The 20,900-nt window shown below is 34.5% G+C and overlaps 1 long non-coding RNA gene across 1 annotated transcript in view; it reads right to left on the reverse strand.

Moving 5' to 3' along the window:
- The window catches only part of LOC125615527, a 115,538-nt gene that overhangs the window by 30,994 nt on the left and 63,644 nt on the right, over nucleotides 1-20,900 (reverse strand). The window contains exon 2 of the long non-coding RNA XR_007346136.1: nucleotides 6,489-6,628. This is a non-coding gene — a long non-coding RNA (uncharacterized LOC125615527). The remainder of the gene's footprint in view (nucleotides 1-6,488; nucleotides 6,629-20,900) is intronic.

Consider the following 20,900-nt stretch of genomic DNA (forward strand, 5'->3'; position numbering starts at 1 on the left):
TCATTGTATAGATCTTTCACCTGTTTTGGTAAGTTGACTCCCAAGTATAAATTTTTTTTAGGCTATTGTAACTGGGATAGTTTTCCTCATTTCTATTTCAGATTTGTCACTGATATACAAAAATGCCATTAATTTATGTGTGTTGATTTTATATCCTGCTACTTTGCTGAATTCATATACTAGTTCTAGAAGTTTTCTGGTGAAGTTTTTGGGTCTTCTAGGTATAGAATAGTATCTTCAGCAAATAGTGCTAAGTTAAGTTCTTCTTTTCCTATACGTGTCCCTTTAATTTCTTTCCTTTAATTGCTCTGGCCAATGTTTCAAGGACTATGTTAAACAAAAGTGGTGAAAGAGGGCATCATGTGTTGTTCCAGTTTTTAGAGGGAATGCATTCAATTTTTCTCTATTTAGAATGATGTTGGCCTGGGGTTTAACATAGATAGCTTTTGTGATGTTGAGATATGTTCCTGTTATACCTAGTTTTTATAGTGTTTTGAACATGAAGGGGTGTTGTATTTTGTCAAATTCTTTTTCTGAATCTAATGAGATGGTCATTTGATTCTTATCTTTGAGTCTATTGATGTGATGAATTACGTTTATTGATTTCCGTATGTTGAACCAAACTTGCATCCCTGGGATGAATCCCACTTGATCATGGTGCACAATCTTTTTGATATGTTTTTGTATTTGATTTGCCAGAATTTTATTGAAAATATTTGCATCTATGTTCATTAGAGATATTGGTCTGAAGTTTTCTTTTTTTGATGTGTCTTTGCCTGGTTTTGGAATCAGAGTGATATTGGCCTCATAGAATGAATTTGGGAGTGTTCACTCTTTTTCTTTTTCCTGAAATAAATTGAAAGTATTCATATTAGTTCTTCTCTAAAGGTCTTGTAGAACTTGGCTGTGTATTCATCCATTCATGGTCTTTTTTTTGGTCAGTAGGTTTCTGATGGCATCTTCTATTTCCTTGTTTAATATTGGTCTGTTTAAATTGTGTATATCATCATAATTTAGTTTGGGCATATCATATACCTTTAGAAATTTGTTGATGCCTTTGATATTTTCTATTTTATTGGAGTACAAATTTTCAAAATAATTTCTAATTATCTTCTGTATTTCTGTAGTTTCTGTTGTGATATTTCCTTTTTCATTAAGGATGTTATTAATTTGAGTTTTTCTCTGTCCTTTTCTTCATTAGTGTGGCTAATGGTTTATCAATTTTATTTATGTTTTCAAAGAACCAACTTTTTGTTCTGTCAATTTTTTTCAATTGTTTCTATTTCATTGACTTCAGCTCGAATTTTAATTGTTTCCTGTCTTCTACTGTTTTTAGTGTTGATTTGTTCTTTTCCTAGGGCTTTGAGATGTAATATTAGGTAACTTATTTGTTGACACTTTCTTCTTTTAAGAAATGAACTCCATGCAATGAACTTTCCTCTTAGAACTGCTTCATAGTGTCCCAGAGATTTTCATATGTTGTATCAGTGTTCTCACTTCTAAGAATTTTTTAATTTCCTCCTTGATATCTTTTGCAATCCATTGTTCACGTAATAGCATATTATTTAGTCTTCAGGTGTTGGAGTAGCTTTTATTTTTATTTTATTATTGATTTCTAATTTTATTCCATTGTAGTCTGATAAAATACAGGGTAGTATCTCTACTTTTTTGTATTTACTAAGAGATGCTTTGTGGCATAATATATGGTCTATTTTAGAGAAGGATCCATGTTCAGAGAAGAAAGTGTATTCACTTGTTGATGGATAATATATTCTTTATGTCAGTTAAATCTAAGTTATTGATTGTATTATTGAGTTATATAGTTTGTTTGTTTAGCTTTTGTTGGGAAGAGCTATCCAGTGATGAAAGAGGTGTGTTAAAGCGACCCAGAATTATTGTGTTGTATTTGACTCTTGAACTTGATCAGAGTTTGATGAACATAAATGCTCTATCGTTTGGGGCATATATATTTATATTTGCTATGTCTTGTTGATATACAGTTCCCTTAAGCAGTATGAAATGTCCATCTTTATCCCTTTTGATTAACTTTGCTTGAAGTCCACTTTATTTGATATGATGATGAAAACCCCTGCTTGTTTATGCAGAACATGTGAATGGTATATTTTATCCCACCTTTCACCTTCAGTCTGTGGACGTCTTTTCCTATGAGATGAGTCTCTTGAAGGCAGCATACTGTTGGGTCCTTTGTTTTTTAATCCAATCTATCAGCCTATGTCTCTTGATTGGTGAGTTTAGGCCATTAACATTCAGGATTATTATTGAGACATGATTTGTATTTCTAGTCATTTTTGTTTATTTTTGGTATTTAACTTGATTTGGTTTCTCCTTTGGTTGACTTTTCCTTTATTATAGTTCTTCCCTTTGCAGATTTTCGTGTTGTTTTTCATTTTCTCCTCATGGAATATTTTGCCAAGTATGTTCTGTAGTGAAGGCTTTCTTGCTGTAAATTCTTTTAACATTTTTTTTTTATCATGGAAAGTTTTTATTTCATCATCAAATATGAACCTTAATTTTGCTAGATATAAATTTCTTGATTGGCATCCATTATCTTTCAGAGCTTGGTATATGTTGTTCCAGGATATCCTGGCTTTGAGGGTCTGGGTTGAAAAATCTGCTAAAAACAAACTGGTCTTACCTTATATGTAAACTAATTTTTCTCTCTTGTAGCCTTTAAAATTCTATCCTTATTCTGTATGCTAGGCATTTTCATTATAATGTGTCTTGGCATATATCTGTTGTAATTTTGTACATTTGCTGTCCTATAGGCCTTTTGTATTTTATTTTCCAATTCATTCTTCATTCTTGAGAAATTTTCTGATGTTATTTCATTGAAGAGATTGTTCATTCCTTTGGTTTGAATCTCTGAACCTTCCTCTATCCCAGTAAATCTTAAATTTGGTCTTTGGTGGTATCCCATAATTCTTGGATATTCTGTTCATGGTTTCTTACCATCTTCACTGTGAGGTCAACTTTATTTTCAAGATTGTATCTTTTCTGTTTATTGTCTGAGGTATTGCCTTCCAAGTGATCTACTCTGTTGGTGATGCTTCTATTCAGTTTTTTTATTTGGCTTATTGTTTGTTTCATTTCAAATATTTCTGGGTTTATTTTTCAGAATCTTTATCTCTTTCTTGAAGTAATCTGTTGTTACCTATATTTGCTCTCTTATCTTTCTGTTGGTGTGATCAATGATCACTTGTATTTGTTCCCTTATCTCTTTGTTGGAGTGATTGACTTTTGCCTGTATCTGCTCACTTAGGTCATTATTTAATTCCCTGATCATTTTAGTTATGTATATTCTGAACTGGTTCTCTGGCATGTCATCTACTTCACTATCTATGGATTCTATTGTTGTAGTGTATTGGTGTGTTTGGGGCACTTTCCTCCCTTGTTTTTTCATGATGTCTATGTGACTTCCTCTCTTGAAGTATAGATCCAGGGCATTACAGCTTCTGCCCTATTATCTTATAGTGTCCCTGCAGGTTACCAATACCTCACCTTTAAGAGGGAGATCAACATTACAGCACTCAATGTACCCAATGTGCAGCCATAGATCAGTTAACTTCTATTTTTACAGTTACAGTTTTGTCACTATAATCAGAAATGATGAGTTCGGTTATCTTCTACCATGTAGTCAATAGGTTTGTGTAATGGTTTATAGTTTCTAATGGTAGAGGGGGAACTGGGGGAGTTGGCTGAGATGTTTATGAGGTAAGATGTGAGAATATAGAGGTGTTGTATTATATGACTAGTGAAAGGGTAATTCATAAGAAGTTGGCTGTTAATAGGAGAAATAAGAGAGAGGCAACTCCATGCAAGACTCCCTGTTACCTCAGCAACAGGATAACTGTTAGCACCCCATGAAGAGATACCTCTTGGGTAGCCAGGCCCACAGGGTCAGTGGTGATGTCTTACCAGGTCCTTATTGTTGTCCCTTGATAGAAGTGGCAATATTGCAGATTCATGGTAGTCACAGCCTCAAACTTATATGTACCCTGATGTTGGGCTGTTAGCCACACTTTGGTGAATAACGAACCCCTGGGTGAGGGGTGCCTCTCCATGAGGGCGTGGTGCAGGGTAGTGGGGTGGGCCTCTCTCTAGGTTGCTGGGCTGCAGGGTGATTATTTCATATAAAAAAATCTTAAAACAGAAATGGCAGTTTTTTAACATTTGTTAAAATTGTTTGTTGAGTAAATAAGTGAATGTTCTCTTTACTTTTGTATGTTTAAAATATGTGTAATTCACTATGAAATAACAAAGCAATCTGTTTAGAATTTAGATTATATAAAAATGTAATAATGGAAAGAACATATTAGTAACCAGTGGTAGTATTCAGGACAGTTAATAGCCAATATGACACGGAACTGACCAATCACCTGGGACTTTGGACAGTTGCTGGCATGACTATATTTATGTATCCTCTGGATATCTGTTCTTCCATCAGCCCCTAAACTGCCACCAGAGTTTTATGATACATTTATGGGTACTTTTAAATTTATGTATGGGCACACTTAAATTTTTCCAGAAATCACAGCATACCACAATATTTTCTTTGATAACAATTTTCGTGAATTGTTTTCATGAACATTTGTAATCTGTTTACTTATCTGCTGCTGGCATCTTCCATTGGATTAAAGGTTAGTGGCAAGGCAGGGCTTCAGACTCTCTGGTGCCATACAATATAGCCTACTGCTCAGCATACTCACAATGCATATCATTAACAGCTTTTTATTAAAGTAGTTACATATGTACATTATTATTTTTCAAAGTGATGTGTATTCCATGAAGTGTTGTCACAAATCATTGAAAAATATGTTGTTGGACATTTGGGTGACTTTTATTTCTCCACCAAATTTCCAAGGAGAACCTCCTTGTACTCTCTTTATTATATAGGTGTTCAAGATAAGGAGAAATGAGAGTATTTAGAGGAGGCAGTTGAGAAAAAAATGAAGATAATATTGTAAGATTTTGAGATACAAAAGCACATTAACTGCTTTTCTTGAGGTGATGGATGTAATTTGAACAGTACAAACTTCTAAGACTTGGTTCATGTCTAGCATTCTGTCACTAGCCAAATCTAAAGAATCTGAGAGGGGCATGACTACTGAGAAACTAGTCCTAGAACAAACAACAAACAGGAAGAATGGTTGAGTCACAGACAGAGTGTGATACTGTGAGAGGAAGTATTATAATGCACACTACTTTTGGATACTTGTGAATCTGCCCAGACAGCATGTGTCCAATCAAAATATCTTATAAGCAACTTTTTTTTTGGGGGGGGGGGGTTAAATGAATTCTATTTTTTCCATTAACTTTTTCTTGTTACTGGGATAACAGGAAAAGAAAAAAAACTTTGCTAAAGACTCTCTGAAACTTTGTGTGGAAGACCTAAGGCATGCTGAAATAGAGGTTTCTTGAGGGTGCAAGGAGCTTTACATTGGCATTTCCTGAACTTTTTCTGTATTCTTTCTGCTGTTGCTCTAGAAGACAATCTCTAGGAATGTAAATTTCTGAGAAACATTCAAAAACCACAAATTATGGAGTTGATTAATTTCAAACATGAACAGACTCTCCCTTATCATTAATTTTCATTTCTATCATTATAGAGAATAGATCAAATGTGACTGTGGATCAAGGTAAGCAACACACAATCTTAATTCATTTCAGTTAAGCATCAGATAACAAAATAAATCTCAAATAGAAATTTCATAGTTACCTTTGCTGGAGGCAGTTTGGATTGACAATAAACTCCATTAGTGTTTGTTATAATTAGATGAGGTTAAAAGATTTATATTGTATTTTTTCTTTGCTCATTAAGAATAGTGACTATGCAAACACTCAGAATATTCAGGTATACATTTATTATAGGACTATCCATACTCTCAAGAATGGATTGTTATACACAAAAACTGTCACTGTCTCTCAAGAGTGGTAAAATGAGATAGCCAGGACACAGATAAAAGTATAGATCTTAGGAGAAAAAGATCTAAAGTCCATGGCAGTTATTAGTGAGATACTAAATATCCAACAGAGTACCAGCAATAAAAAAAAAGTGGAGTGACTTTGGTGAATACAACCAGAGTAAAATCCTGTCACCCTAGCTGCAAAAGTATCAGGAACAATTGTAAGGAAAAGAGTCCTGGGGAACTCCTGATTAATAAAGTTTCAATTAAATGAGCTTTTCTTCTATCCATTTATGATAGATAGCTTGGCTCTGATTTATATCAGGAACAGAACCATAAGTTCTTGGATTGCCATACTTTTTAATTTGATATCTTATACTACCTAGATGTACGCATCTAAGATGATAAATTATATGTTCCAGAACGCCCTGGAATACAAGCAATTACAATTCAACTTGTATGTATTGCTAAATGTTTTCAGGGCCCTTCCATCCTACTGAGGTAAGAATTCGCCATCTGTTTTGAAACCATATAAGCAGACAAAACCACATGTAGCTGACTTACATAATTCTTTCAAGGAGAGAAGAAGCCTTGGGCTGCTGAATGTCAAAACTGCTTATTTCTCAGCGTAGTTGAGTGCAGAATCAGCAGTGGTGTAATAGAGGTTTGAAGGTGAATGACTGCACAGGTCTGAAGCCAAAAGTCTGTGTAGCAGATAGTGATTAAAAAAAAGTGTTCATATAGACCATTTGTTAAAACCAACCCCTCAGGATAATAATAGTTTCTTTCCTAAATTATCTTTGCTTACACCTACAAGTTACAAAGGACAGTGGCAATGGATTGATGATTCTGAACTGCCACTTATATTTTGCTTGCAGAAAATGGAATGGTCAAAAAGTATCAAATGACTGCTGCCTCCAACTTAAGCAAAAAAATTGTCACAAGAAACAATTTCCAAATACTTTTCATCTTTACAGTTTCATTTCACAGTTACTTATTTTGTTAAAAAATAGGTTATTCATGATAATTATCTGCTTATGTTTTAAATTCCCCTTATGATTACTGATGTTCATTGTAGCTGGCATAGTTTGTTCATAGAATTAAATACATATTAAGAAAACAATATTTGCCACACATTTTACTAAGCACTGAACACATAAACTAACTGTACACTTATTAATGTTACATTTTACTCCATATTAAAGCAACACACTTATTATCAAAATCAACTAATTCTGGTATCTATTACTGTCCAATTTGAAGGAATTTTATAACTCATTATAACTATTAATGCTTCACTTCTGAATAAAGTTTTCTTCACTAAACATCACAAAAAGGGAAATTTTATGAAAATTAAGAACCCTCTGTTAAGAGCAATAGACACAGAATCCAGCTAAATTAAATTAAAATGAAAAAGAGTAGCAGAATGTGACTGGTTGTGGAGATCTTTCTAGGAAAAAAGAGAATACGAACCAAATAGGCATCTCAGTAGCTCTATAATATTATTCAGTCACAACCATTGTCCTTGTAACAGTTCATTGAAGGATCAAGGTACTGGCAGTGAGTCTGAAGTATTATAATCAAGCTATGCATCATTGTGATAGGAGAAGTAATTAAGAGCTTAATCTAACAAATCTAATCTGCAGTGTGAGGGAAGCTCATCAGTAGTTGTCTGGGGCTGGAAGTTGGGTGGTATGAGTTACTTTGAAAAGTGGTACAAGTAAGCCTTTGGAAGTAATATATTTTGATTAGGTTGATAGTTACACTGAGGCACACATTTGTCAAAAATCATTGAAAAGTACATTTTGGTGAATTTATTATATATACATTATGTACACAAAAAGTTGGTTTACAAATATATCCAGAAATATTGCCACACCTAAATATATTAAAACATGCCTATAAGTACTTTGAGAATAACAATATATCAACTGTGCCTACCACATCTTTAGAATGGCAAAATTGAATCTGGCATGACAGAGTGAAGGAAATCCAGATTGTAAAACAATGACCATTTAAAGCCTCAGGAAATAATCCCAAGTAAAAACAGGAAATGAAGAAATATTTGTTCAAGAAAATCTATGAAAACGAAGTAAGAAGAGCAACAGTCTTTGATGTATCAACCAGAACCACTCTTTTCCCTCCCTGATAAACAAGGTGTAGAATTTCCACTCCAGAGTTACACAGCCAAGAACACAAAACTCCTGCCACATTTGTTCCAGGTTGGAGAGCTTTCTTCCTGGGAGGATTAGGTTCTCAGCATTTCTCATATTGACTAAACTATCTTTATCTATTTCAAAGCAAAGTCCCAGGTAAGTGTGTATAAAGGGGGGATCAGAATAGCAGCTATTATGCACACTAATAACAATAAGTATTGATGAGGATATGGGGAAAAAGGCACACTCATACATTGCTGGTAGGACTGCAAATTTGTACAGCCAATATAGAAAGCAGTATGGAGATTTCTTGGAAAACTAGGAATGGAACCACCATTTGACCTAGCTATCCCACTCCTTGGTCTATACCCAAAGGAGTTAAAAACAGCATAATACAGGGACACAGCCACATCAATCTTTATAGCAGCACAATTCACAATAGCTAAGCTGTGGAACCAACCTAGATGCCCCTCAGTAGATGAATGGATAAAAAATGTAGCATATATACACAATTGAATTTTACTCAGCAATATAAGAGAATAAAATCATGGCATTTGCAGGTAAATAGATGGCGATGGAGAAGATAATGCTAAGTGAAGATAGCCAGTCCCAAAAAAACAAATGCCGAATGTTTTCTCTGACACAAGGTGACTGACTCATAGCTGGGTAGGAAGAGAGAGCAAGGGAGGAATAGACAAAATCTAGATAGGGCAGAGGGTGGGAGGGAAAAGGAGAGGGCAGGGGCTTAGCAATGATGGAGGTATGTGATGCACATCATTATCCAAAGTACATATATAAAGATATGAATTGGTGTGAACATACTTTATATACAAACAGAGATATGAAAAATCATTCTATATGTGTAATAAGAATTGTGGTGCATTCCACTGTCATGTATTTAAAAAAATAAAACAAACAAACAAAAAGATAAATGGTTTGAGCTGGGGTTGTGGCTCAGTGGTGGAGTGCTCGCTAATACATGTGAGGCACTGGATTTGAGCCTCAGGACTACATAAAAATAAATAAATAGAATAAAGACATTGTATCCATCTACAACTAAAAAAAATTAAAAAGACAAATGGTTTATAGAAAAATGCCCCCTTTTCCATTTGGAATAGTAAATGCTATGTTTTCTCACCTTAATTTGACAACTTTCACATAAAAGTCTCTTAGGTTTAGAAGAGAGAGAGAGAGAGAGAGAGAGAGAGAGAGAGAGAGAGNATATCTTTGTATATAAAGTATGTTCACACCAACTCATGTCTTTATACATGTACTTTGTTTTTGTTTTGGTTTTTGCATTACAATTCTTATTACACATATATACCACAATTTTTCATATCTCTGTTTGTATATAAAGTATGTTGACACCCAATTCATGTCTTCAAACATGCACTTTGGATAATGATGTCTATCACATTCCACCATCCTTGCTAATCCCCTGCCTCCTCTTTTCCTCTCCCACCCCTCTGCCCTATCTAGAGTTTTTCTATTCCTCCCATGCTCCCCCTCCCTACCCCACTATGAATCAGCCTCCTTTTATCAGAGAAAACATTTCAGCATTTGCTTTTTTGGGATTGACTAACTTAGCTTAGCTTTATCTTTTCCATTGCCATCCATTTACCTGCAAATGCCATGATTTTATTCTCTTTTATTGCTGAGTAAAATTCAATTGTGTATATATGCCACATTTTTTTATCCATTCATCTACTGAGGGGCATCTAGGTTCGCTCCACATTTTAGCTATTGTGAGTTGTGCTGCTATAAACATTGATGTGGCTGTGTCCCTGTAGTATGCTGTTTTTAAGTCCTTTGGGTATAGACCGAGGAGTGGGATAGCTGGATCAAATGGTGGTTCCATTCCCAGATTTTCAAGGAATCTCCATACTGCTTTCCATAATGGCTGCATCAATATGCTGTTCCACTAGCAATGTATGAGTGTACCTTTTTTCTCACATTCTTGCCAACACTTATTGTTGTTTGTCTTCATAATAGCTGCCATTCTGACTGGAGTGAGATGATATCTTAGAGTAGTTTTGGATTTGCATTTCTCTAATTCCTAGAGATGATGAACATTTTTTGATATATTTATTGATTGATTGTATATCATGTTCTGATAAGTGCTTGTTCGGTTCCTTGGCCCATTTATTGACTGGGTTGTTTGTTCAGTGTTGAGATTTTTTAGTTCTTTATATATTATAGAAATTAGTGCTCTATTTGACGTGCGTGTAGTAAGAATTTGTTCCCAATTAGTGGGCTCTCTATTCACCTTACTGATTGTTTCTTTTGCTGAGAAGAAGTTTTTTAGTTTGAATCCGTCCCATTTATTTATTCTCCATATTAATTCATCCCCTGTAGGAGTCTTATTAAGGAAGTTTGGGCCTACTCCTACATGATAGAGATTTGGGCCTACTTTTTCTTTTAAAAGACACAGTGTCTCTGATTTAATTCCTAGGTCCTTGATACGCTTTGAGTTGAGTTTTGTGCATGATGAGAGATAGGGGTTTAATTTCATTTTGTTGCATATGGATTTCCAATTTTCCCAGCACCATTTGTAGAAGAGGTTATCTTTTCTCCAATGTATGTTTTTATGTTATGTCAAACATAAGATAACTGTAATTATGTGGGTTTGTCTCCATGTCCTCTATTCTGTTCCATTGGTCTACAAGTCTATTTTGTTGTCAATACCATGTTTTTGTGTTTGTTTTTTACTATTGCTCTATAGTATTAAATCTGTATAGTGCTTTTGGTAGTATGGTCATTTTAACAATATTAATTCTGCCTATCCAAGAACAAAGTAGATCTTTCCATCTTCTAACATCTTCTTTAATTAGTGTTCTGTAGTTTTCATTATAGAGGTGGTATTTCACCTCTTTTGTTGTTTCCCAAGTATTTACTTTTTTTGATGCTATTGTAAATGGGGTAGTTTTCCTTGTTTCTCTTTCAGAGCATTTATCACTGATATACAGAAATGCCTTTGATTTATTGGTGTTGATTTGGTGTCCTGCTACTTTGCTGAATTCATTTACTATTTCTAGAAGTTTTCTGGTGGAATTTTTGGGGTCTTCTAAGTATAGAATCATATCATCAGAAAATAGTGCTAATTTGAGTTCTTCTTTACCTATCCATATTCCTTTAATTTCTTTTATCTGTCTAATTGCTCTGGTCAGTGTTTCAAGACCTATGTTAAATAGAAGTGGTAAAAGAGGGCATCCCTGTGGAACCAACCCAGATGCCCTTCAATAGATGAATGGATAAAAAAATGTGACATTTATACACAATGGAGTATTACTCTGCACTAAAAATGACAAAATCATGGAATTTGCAGGGAAATGGATGTCATTAGAGCAGATTATGCTAAGTGAAGCTAGCCAATCCCTAAAAAACAAATGCCAAATGTCTTCTTTGATATAATGAGAGCAACTAAGAACAGAGCAGGGAGGAAGAGCAGGAGGAAAAGATTAACATTAAACAGAAACATGAGGTGGGAGGGAAAGGGAGAGAAAAGGGAAATTGCATGGAAATGGAAGGAGACCTTCATTGTTACACAAAATTACATACAAGAGGTTGTGAGGGGAATGGGAAAAAAACAAGGAGAGAAATGAATTACAGTAGATAGGGTAGAGAGAGAAGAAGGGAGGGGAGGGGAAGGGAGGGGGGATAGTAGAGGATAGGAAAAGCAGCATAATACAACAGACACTAGTATGGCAATATGTAAATCAGTGGATGTGTAACCGATGTGATTCTGCAATCTGTATTTGGGGTAAAAATGGGAGTTCATAACCCACTTGAATCTAATGTATGAAATATGATATGTCAAGAGCTTTGTAATGTTTTGAACAACCAATAAAAAAAAGAAAAAAAAGGGCATCCCTGTATCTGAACCTTAAGGCTGAATTCAAGTTATGACATAACTACTTCAATCTCCTTCTTCTGAAGTTATACCAATGATTTTTGTTTCTGTTTTTGCCTTGACTCTAATATCTTTTTAAAGACAAGGTTTATTATATAATTTTAAAATTTCTATTTGTGAATAGTATATGAACATATACAAAACCCCTATGTATCCATCTTCAACTATTAATCTTCTTAAAGCCAACTCATATAGCTAACATGAAAAGAAATGCAATGCAGATGAAATGAGTTGAGATGGGTATTTCTATTTTCACTTCTCAAAAAAACAGTCAAAATATATTGATATTTTTCACAAGTCACATAACAAACCTGGGGTTGTCCCATAGTCTACATGTCTTGTTTCATTTTTTTTTCTTACTAACCACATTCCAATTTGAGAGTGAATATGACATTTGCACTATTTCATTGATTATTACAAGACAAGTGATAAATAATCACATATATAAGAAACTGCCTTAAGCAAATATATATATATATATTTTTTTTTAAATAGTAAACTGAAGTTTTATCATTAAAAATAGGCCCCACATGTTCTAATAGAATGTCTAAAAGAAACCATAAACCAACTTTTAGAGGGAACTGGGAACACTGACTTGATGACTGGACTAGTCGTACTCTTTTCATTTCATGGTGCTATGTATTAAGCTTTGACTAGCAAAAAATACTGGGCTTAGGAGTCAGGTGCTCGGTTTTTTTGTGAATAAATTTATGTGGTACTAGAAAATACTCTAGGACTCTATAAGCCTCATTTTCCTAGACTATAAAATAATGATACTGAATTTTCCTTATTTATATCACAGACTTTGTAAAAGCACTGTAAAAAAAATTTAAACATGAAAACAATATTAAGGAATGAGTGTTGATGTTCTTAATGCATTTCCCTCAAAACTTGGCTAATAAAATACCATCTACTTGGAGAATTATTGCTAAATATTCTTTGTTCCTCCCTCTCTGTCCATTGTTAAAAGTATTTACATTCACCTGTTGCCTTCACAGAAGCCCAGACTGTCTTCTATAACCACACGTAGAGCATGGGAGAGCATTCACTGAATGAGGAGAAACAGGGCTCTGTGTGATCTGTTGCCTGAGGAATGCTGCATCCAAGCCCAGGACTGTATGGGCACAGGCTTTTGTCTTCCCAGTTGGAGGAATAGGACTTCCTAAACATCACTGGGACTCTCAGCATTTGGGTAGTTGATGCTTCCTAGCAAATTTCTAAATGGGTAGTATCTTCACCTCAGGCAGTTGGATGCCTGGCTCAGATATAAAAAAGGGCCACTGTCAAGCTCAGACTGTTCATTAAAAGAGGTGTGTTGAAAAGAGTGAAGTTTCCTCGGGAGCACACCAATGATGTGTCTGCATGCCCTGGGCCAAGCATAGTTATTGGTAGCATCAATGAACACATATTCCCTCATAAACCCTTTTTTGCTTCTAAAGTTGATCCCCAAACTATCTTATCCCCACACAAGGTGATAGCTTCTCTGGCACCTACCTTTACATACTCCTTAAGAACAGGAACTATGTTTATTTGTTTGTTTTGCTATTTTTCCTTTTCTTTTCCCAGTTTTTTAAAATGGCACTTTGCCCGCATTAAACATTTTAATTAAAAAACATGTATAAAACTATTTATTTACCCAAGGAAACACTGGAAGCCTGGAGAATCTGACTCAGATTGTGTTTTAGTCAGTTTTTACATTGCTGTGACGAATGACCCGACAAGAACAACATAGAAGAGGAAAGATTTATTTTGGCTCATGGTTTCAATGTTCTAATCCATGGTCAACAGACCATAGCTCTGGCCTGAGATGAGGCAAAACATCATGCTAGAAATACATGGTGGAGGAAAGCAGCTCAGGATATGGCAACCAAGAAACAGAGAGCTCTGCTCATCAAGGACAAAATATATACCCCCAAAGGCATCCCCCAGTGACCTACTTAGTCCAGCTATACCCTGCCTGCTTGCAGTTATCACCCAGTTAATCCATATCAGTGGATTAATTCATTATTACGTTATAGCTCTTAAAATCTTGTCATTTTATTTTTGAATGCTCTTGCATTGTTTCACACAGGAGCTTGTGGGGGCCACTTTATATCTAAACCATAACAGATTATATTTTTTTATATGCATAGACTCTTTTCTATAAAGAAAATAGAATATGAAGTTCTTAGAAGAAACATGATTCAGGATGGAGGGGAAAACTTGATGAGAGATACAAAAGAGGAATCAGAACAAATACTATTACCATGTAAAGGGGACACAATTTAGCCATTTGGACACATGAACCAGAAATATGGAAGTGAAAACAAGTCTGGGACTGCTTTGTTGTTGGCACTTACTCTGTATTTCTATCTAACCAGGATCCCAGGTCTTCTCCTTCAGAAGGCTATGCTGATGGAATACCTTAAGAGGAGTGTCTCATGATATGCGCAGATCAGACTTTTCTATTACTACTTGCTGTTCACTTTTCATTTATTTGTAAAAATCAGCAAGAACAACATCTCCCAGCTGTTGCCTGGAGTGCTTTTTTGCTGAGATGAATGTTAAGATTTATTGGCTATATTCCCTACAACATTGCTTTTCTCATGAAAGCTCTCTCCCTACTTGCTTTAAATGATGGAATAAATAAGGAGACATGAAGTCAAATTAAAGAAAAATCAACAATCATCTCTTTAGCCTTCTTTCTGTCCATATAGTCAATGTATTCAGAAACAGGTTGGCTTTTGAACAACCTATTTCTGAATACATCAATATATACTGAACCTGATTTTTTTGGCTTATATTGGATATAAAAAACATTTCCCACATCACAGTTCAATATTTTTATTTTAGAACTGTCACAATGATGCCTATCAATGAATAATAAATGACATGTCATGATGTTAAAACAAATGACATTCTATATACACATAGGCTTCAGTACCATCTGCAGATGGCATAAATAGCAGAAGAAACACTAATATTTGTACAACACCAATGCTGCCAGTTTTGTCCCTTTGGCCAGAGATATTTCATCTTACACAAGTCTTCTGAGTAGAGCTGTCAATCCAGTGTTTGTCTAATACCATGCTATGTCCCCCACAAGTATGTAGAAGAGTTGTTTTCGTTTTGTTTTGATTTGTACTGGGGTTTGAAGTCAGAGGTGCTTTACCACTAAGTCATACTCCCAGCCCTTTTTATTTTTTATTTTGATTCAGAGTCTCACTAAGTTGCTTAGGATCTCCCTAAATTGCTGAGGTTGGACTTGAATTTATGTTCCTCCTGCCTCAGCCTCCCAAACTGCTGGGATTACAGGTGTGCACCACCACACCCAGCCACAGCTTTGTTCCTAGTATCACACAAATTACTAATACCTTGGATGTATGGGAAGTGTGAGAAATCAGCAAGAAAGAACCAAGACAAAAAATGCAGGTGGAAGATAATTAGAGCATTTATATACATTAGAGGAAAGTACATTTAAGAGTAAGTTTGCTTTCCAGTAGCTTGATCAATCCAGGGCCTGTAGAAACTTTGACCATAGGAGAGTCAATGAAGGAAACCTTAGCTTTGAATTTATTGGATAAATCATTATGCAAAGACCATCTTGAAGCTTGTTAGTGACTATCATGTTAAGTAAGCCAATTTCTATACTACCCAAAGGTTTGAAAATTGGACACTTCATTTGCTCTAGTGCTCTAGAGGAGATTATAATATATATATATATATATATATATATATATATATATATACACACACACACACACACACACACACACATAAATATGTACTATATATGTATATACATGTCAATACACACATATCACAAAGACGTGTGTTATGGAAGGAGGGAGGGACACAGAGAGAGATGCCTAAACTAGAGGGATATAGGATATGAGGGAATAGACACATAGAAAAATCCAGGACAACCTGATTTGCCTGTGAAACGCTCCATCTGGTGGAACTTTTAGAACACTGTCTTTATAATGAATACAAATATCAGTATATCACAGTATAGCACATAAATATACGCGATTATTATGTGGCAACTAGAAATACTTTAAAATTTTTCATTTTGATATAAATAAATATTATCTCAAAATAATATTGTAAATTGACAAGTGACTCTGAGTCTTCAGAGAGAAGACATTTTTCTGTTCTATTTTTACCAGTTACTCATGGGTTTTCGAGATTGAGATTATGAGGAGTCATTTAAAGAAGTGTGTGCATGTGTGTATGTGTATTGTGTATGTGCATGCACATATGCACAGACAAAGAAGAATTCCTTTCAATTCTAGGGCTAACTTGGGTTGTCTACTATGGATCCCTTTTCCATCTCTATAAGTCATACTAGAGAGTTTTACTAACATACTTGTATCGGACTTGGGGAATCACTGGAAATATAATTCATATAAAATCATCTCAGTACTTAGATGAGAACAAAATGTAGAGTAACACATATAAATCCACATGTCCAAGAATTGATTCAATGATTTCTTAAGCAAGTCTAAAGATCCAGAGTAGTCCTCATTTTACTTGCTTTTTTTTTTCAGTAGTCCTAGACTTGTTCCTTATGATTATGACTGTGCTTTCTAGTGCCACTATTGTATTATCAAGGGCTGTAATATAAGAAGTGTTCAGCACACATTTGTGGTAGTTATTTTGTTGTTTTTAATGTCATTTTCAGTAACCTCTCATCCATCTGACCTACTGAAGAAATTGTGTAAAAGGAGATTACTTTGGCTGGCTCCATGAGGTAAACAGATGTTTCTGCCAGACAATTTACTCCACATTGACATAAAACCAGTAGGGAAAGGAGAGTGATATGTTTCATTAAGTCATGGCAGCCTGCCCCCTGTAGTCATTAATTTATGTTTTTCCAAAATTATCTCTGGACTAATGTGCAGAGATGGTCATAATAAATGTTAACAGCTTCTAACAGTTTATCTTTCCCATCATAGTCATCCCCTTGTCTCATTGTAATTTCAATCCAATTTCAAAGACACACAGATGCAGAGTTTATTGAGATGAGACAAGCTAGAGATTTATAGTCAATATACCTTCCAGCTAAGAGGAATTACTCAAACAACTCTCATTTACATTGGACTGAAATCTAGGCCTGTTATTCCTGAAAGTATTTTTTTATGAAATAAAACAAAACTACACTTTTCTTTAAGATCATCCAAATTACTAGCTTGCATTTTTATTCAGAGAATATTGTAGTACTGGGGAAAGCATTGCTTTGCTTCTTCCCATTGTCCAATGGTGCCTTAGGACTCAAACATTTCTATCACAACTTAGCAGAAAAAAAACTTGAAAAATCACATAAGAAAAAAATAGGTGTATTTTTTAAGGTCTAGGAGAGTACAACCTTAATGCTAAACATCTATTTTCAGATAATTGGTAGAAATGTAAATAAATATATTTAGAAATGATTTAAAAGAAGTTGTAAGAGTTCAAAAAAAATGCATTAAGTTTTTGAACAAAGTTAAAAGAAAATAGCCACTATGCCTATAGTTAAAACACTCTACTCTTCTTCTTGTGTCAGCACCTTGATTCTCCTCTAAAAGCCATGCTTCTGTCTTTATTCTTGTGGTGCCAATGGAACTGTTTCCTTTCATAACTCCAAAGATGAGAGCAGGTGACCTACCTAGCCAAGGAATATCACACCCCTCAGATTAGGGAGACTAGTTCATGTCCCTGTCAAATCTCATTGAGACTCAGTTGCAGAACGTGTTTGAACCTCTTAATGGAAGGAAGCTCAGCTACTAACAGATAGTGATTTTGAAGTAACAATTCATATTGCAGTAAAGTAAAAACAATGTAAATGTGGGTTAAAACTAAGAAGAATAGAGCTAAGATGAAGGAGAAGTAATCAGGAATTTTCTTGAACTCCTATATGCAGCCATGCTTTAAACTAATATCCTAAGATTTTTTAAAAGTATTTTATTTAAAAAAAATTTAAGTTTATGCAAAATTTACATACATGCATTCAAAAAAACAGATAACAGTCATTTACACACACACACACACACACACACACACGTACATTCCAATAATACAGAAAAATGGAGTCCACAGAAAAATTTGTGACTCTACAGATTCTAGGTTGCCAAATAGCCAATAAGATAGCAGAGAGGTCCTATAAGGTTATGACTGACCATTTCCTTTTAATTCTGACATTTATCAAACTTCATTGGTGACCTTGAGATAAGCAGTGTCAGATTAGTAGGGATCAAAGCTTGATTGGAATGGATTTAAATGGATTTAATAGCTATGAAGAGGAGGGAAATAAAGACAGATTAAGTGTTTTGTTTTTGTTTATGAGGTATGTCATTGGAGGAGGAAACAAATTTGAGTAGTGGCTAGCAGAAGTGGGGGTCAAGGACAATGACTCTCAAAAGGATTCCTACCACATGTGACTGAAATTGTGTTCTCTACTTGGTTGCAGATGATTACCCAAGAATGAGTTACTGACCCAAGGTTAGTTAATGCAGAGCCATGCATAGACACAATCAGGAATGAGAGAACACAACCTGTAGGCAAATAATTGGATCAATTTTAGAAACTTTCTATAAAAATCTGAATCACAAACATTGAATCTGAAACCATTCACATGCTGGTAGGAAGAGAAGAACCTTAAGAACACACCAAGAATGGGAAGTTATACTCCATGTATTTTAACTTATTATGCATACATATTATGTATGCATAATATGTTAAAAATACATCCTACTCTCAAGGATAACTAAAAAGAACAAATAAAAATGATTAAAAAGGGAAAATACCAAGTCAAACAGAACCACATAATGGAACTTATGACTCCAGTAGTAACTTACAGTGACTAAAAGGACCAATAAAATCCTGTTATGTTAACTAGACTTTAAACTATTTTAGTCACCTTAGGAAAGGGGATTCTAAAGGAACATTCATGTTTTAAGAGACCCAATTTAAAATTCTCTATTTTTTTCTGAATTTATTTTTTAAAAGGCAATACATCAACATGTAATTTTAGAATTACAAAATTCTAAAATTTTGTAATTTCAGAATTACAAAAATTCTAAAGGTAAAAAAATGATAGTAAAAAATCATCCTACTCTCTCCACTCCCAAGTACCCAGTTATTTATTCAGAGGTAGCTGTTGTCAGTTGTTTATATATACTTCTAAGGAATTTTATGTATTATATAAGCCAACATAGGTGTAAATGCATGGGTGTGTGCATGTAAGTGCACAGGCAGATATACCAATAAGTCATGTAAATTATTTTGTGTTACTACTTAAAGAACTTCTGTGTATATTTTATATCACAGCAGATGGAGGCTGATATATTTAACCTGCTCTATTCTGATGGACAATGGATTATCTCCTATTTTTGTCTTTTATAAACAAATATTCAGTGACGAAACTTGTACCCAAGTCATTTTGCATATGAAATTCTGGCCTCAAAGGACACACATTTATAATTTTAATAGGTATTGCCAAAAGGCTTTCCACAAGAGTTATAGCAAGGTAATATTTTAATGGAATCTTTATCCATATTCTGGAAAGCACAGTACATGATCAAGCATCATTTAAAAATATTTGCCAATGAAACAGTAAAATGGTACTTTACTATAATTTTAAGTCACAATTCTCTAATTGTGAGTTAGACGAGGCATCTTTGTACATACTTGAGAGCCACCTTCATTTTCTTTCCCACAAAATATTGGTTGATTTCTCTAGAGGGTTGTTGGTCTTTCTCTTGTCATTGTAGGAGCTCTTTCTATAGAAGTTTGTCTATTATTAGTCATAAATAGTTTTACCAATTGTTCTTATGTTTTTATTTCTTCATGAAATTTTTCTATGATTGAGGGATGTATATTGGGGTGGGGGCTCACTTGGTATTTGAATTTGTCAAAATATCTTTTTGTGATTTCTGGGTTATGTGTCATATTTAGAAAATACTTTATCATTCAAAATTATAAAATGATTATTTCATGATTTCTTCAAATACTTGTTTTTTTACATAATTAAATTTATAATTCTCTTATGATTTATCCTCATTTGAGGTGTAGAAAACAAATCTACTATATCCCTTTTTTCTTTGTTTCTCATATGAATATCAAGTTTTCCAATACTTACTACATTCAGTATTTTACCACTGGTTTGAAATATTCCTTTTATTATATACTGAATTCTAATACTTTTAGAGCTTTCTAGGTTTTATTTGATTGTGTTTATCTGTTCATTCACCAATGACACAAACTAATTAATGTATATTAATTAATATAACTCTACAATATATTTAGTCTGCTCCTGTTACTGTTTTTTTGTGTGACTATTATTATTTTATTTTTCAACATACAAAATTTAGGATTTCCATGCACAATATTAATTAGCCCTAATTCATAACCAAATGTTAAAAGTTTTCATGAGAAAAAAATTCCATCAACATGCATGCCTCCCTGCCCCTACCCCACTCCCCGGATAACGGTCAATCTCCTTTCAATGGCACCAAAGATCTGGCAGTTCCTACCAGATGGATGACAAGGGAAAAAATACAGGTGCAATGGGGATTTGGTGTCAGGAGGATTTAAGTCCAAATTCTGCCATTACAATTTACCAAAAAGCTAAGTAACATCCTCTCATAAAGGGTTACTCTTACACAACAAGAGGGATGCTGTGAGAATTAAATGGCAGGGGAATGTAAAGATAACTCTAAGGCACTGCACCTGCTAGTCAGCTTTATGATCCAAAAGAATTATCAGGAACACAGCAACATTAATGTTTATAGGAGCACAATTCACAACAACTAAACTATGAAAGCAACCTAGATGCCCTTCAATAGATGAATGGATAAAGAAATGTGGCGAACTGTGACCATCCACAGAGCAGGCCCAGCGGCCTGCTGAGGGGCAGAGCCGCCCCCCACCCCCAGCGCCTGCCAGGTAGGC

Source organism: Marmota marmota, unplaced genomic scaffold, assembly GCF_001458135.2.
Source record: "Marmota marmota marmota unplaced genomic scaffold, marMar, whole genome shotgun sequence".
Taxonomy (NCBI): Eukaryota; Metazoa; Chordata; class Mammalia; order Rodentia; family Sciuridae; genus Marmota; species Marmota marmota.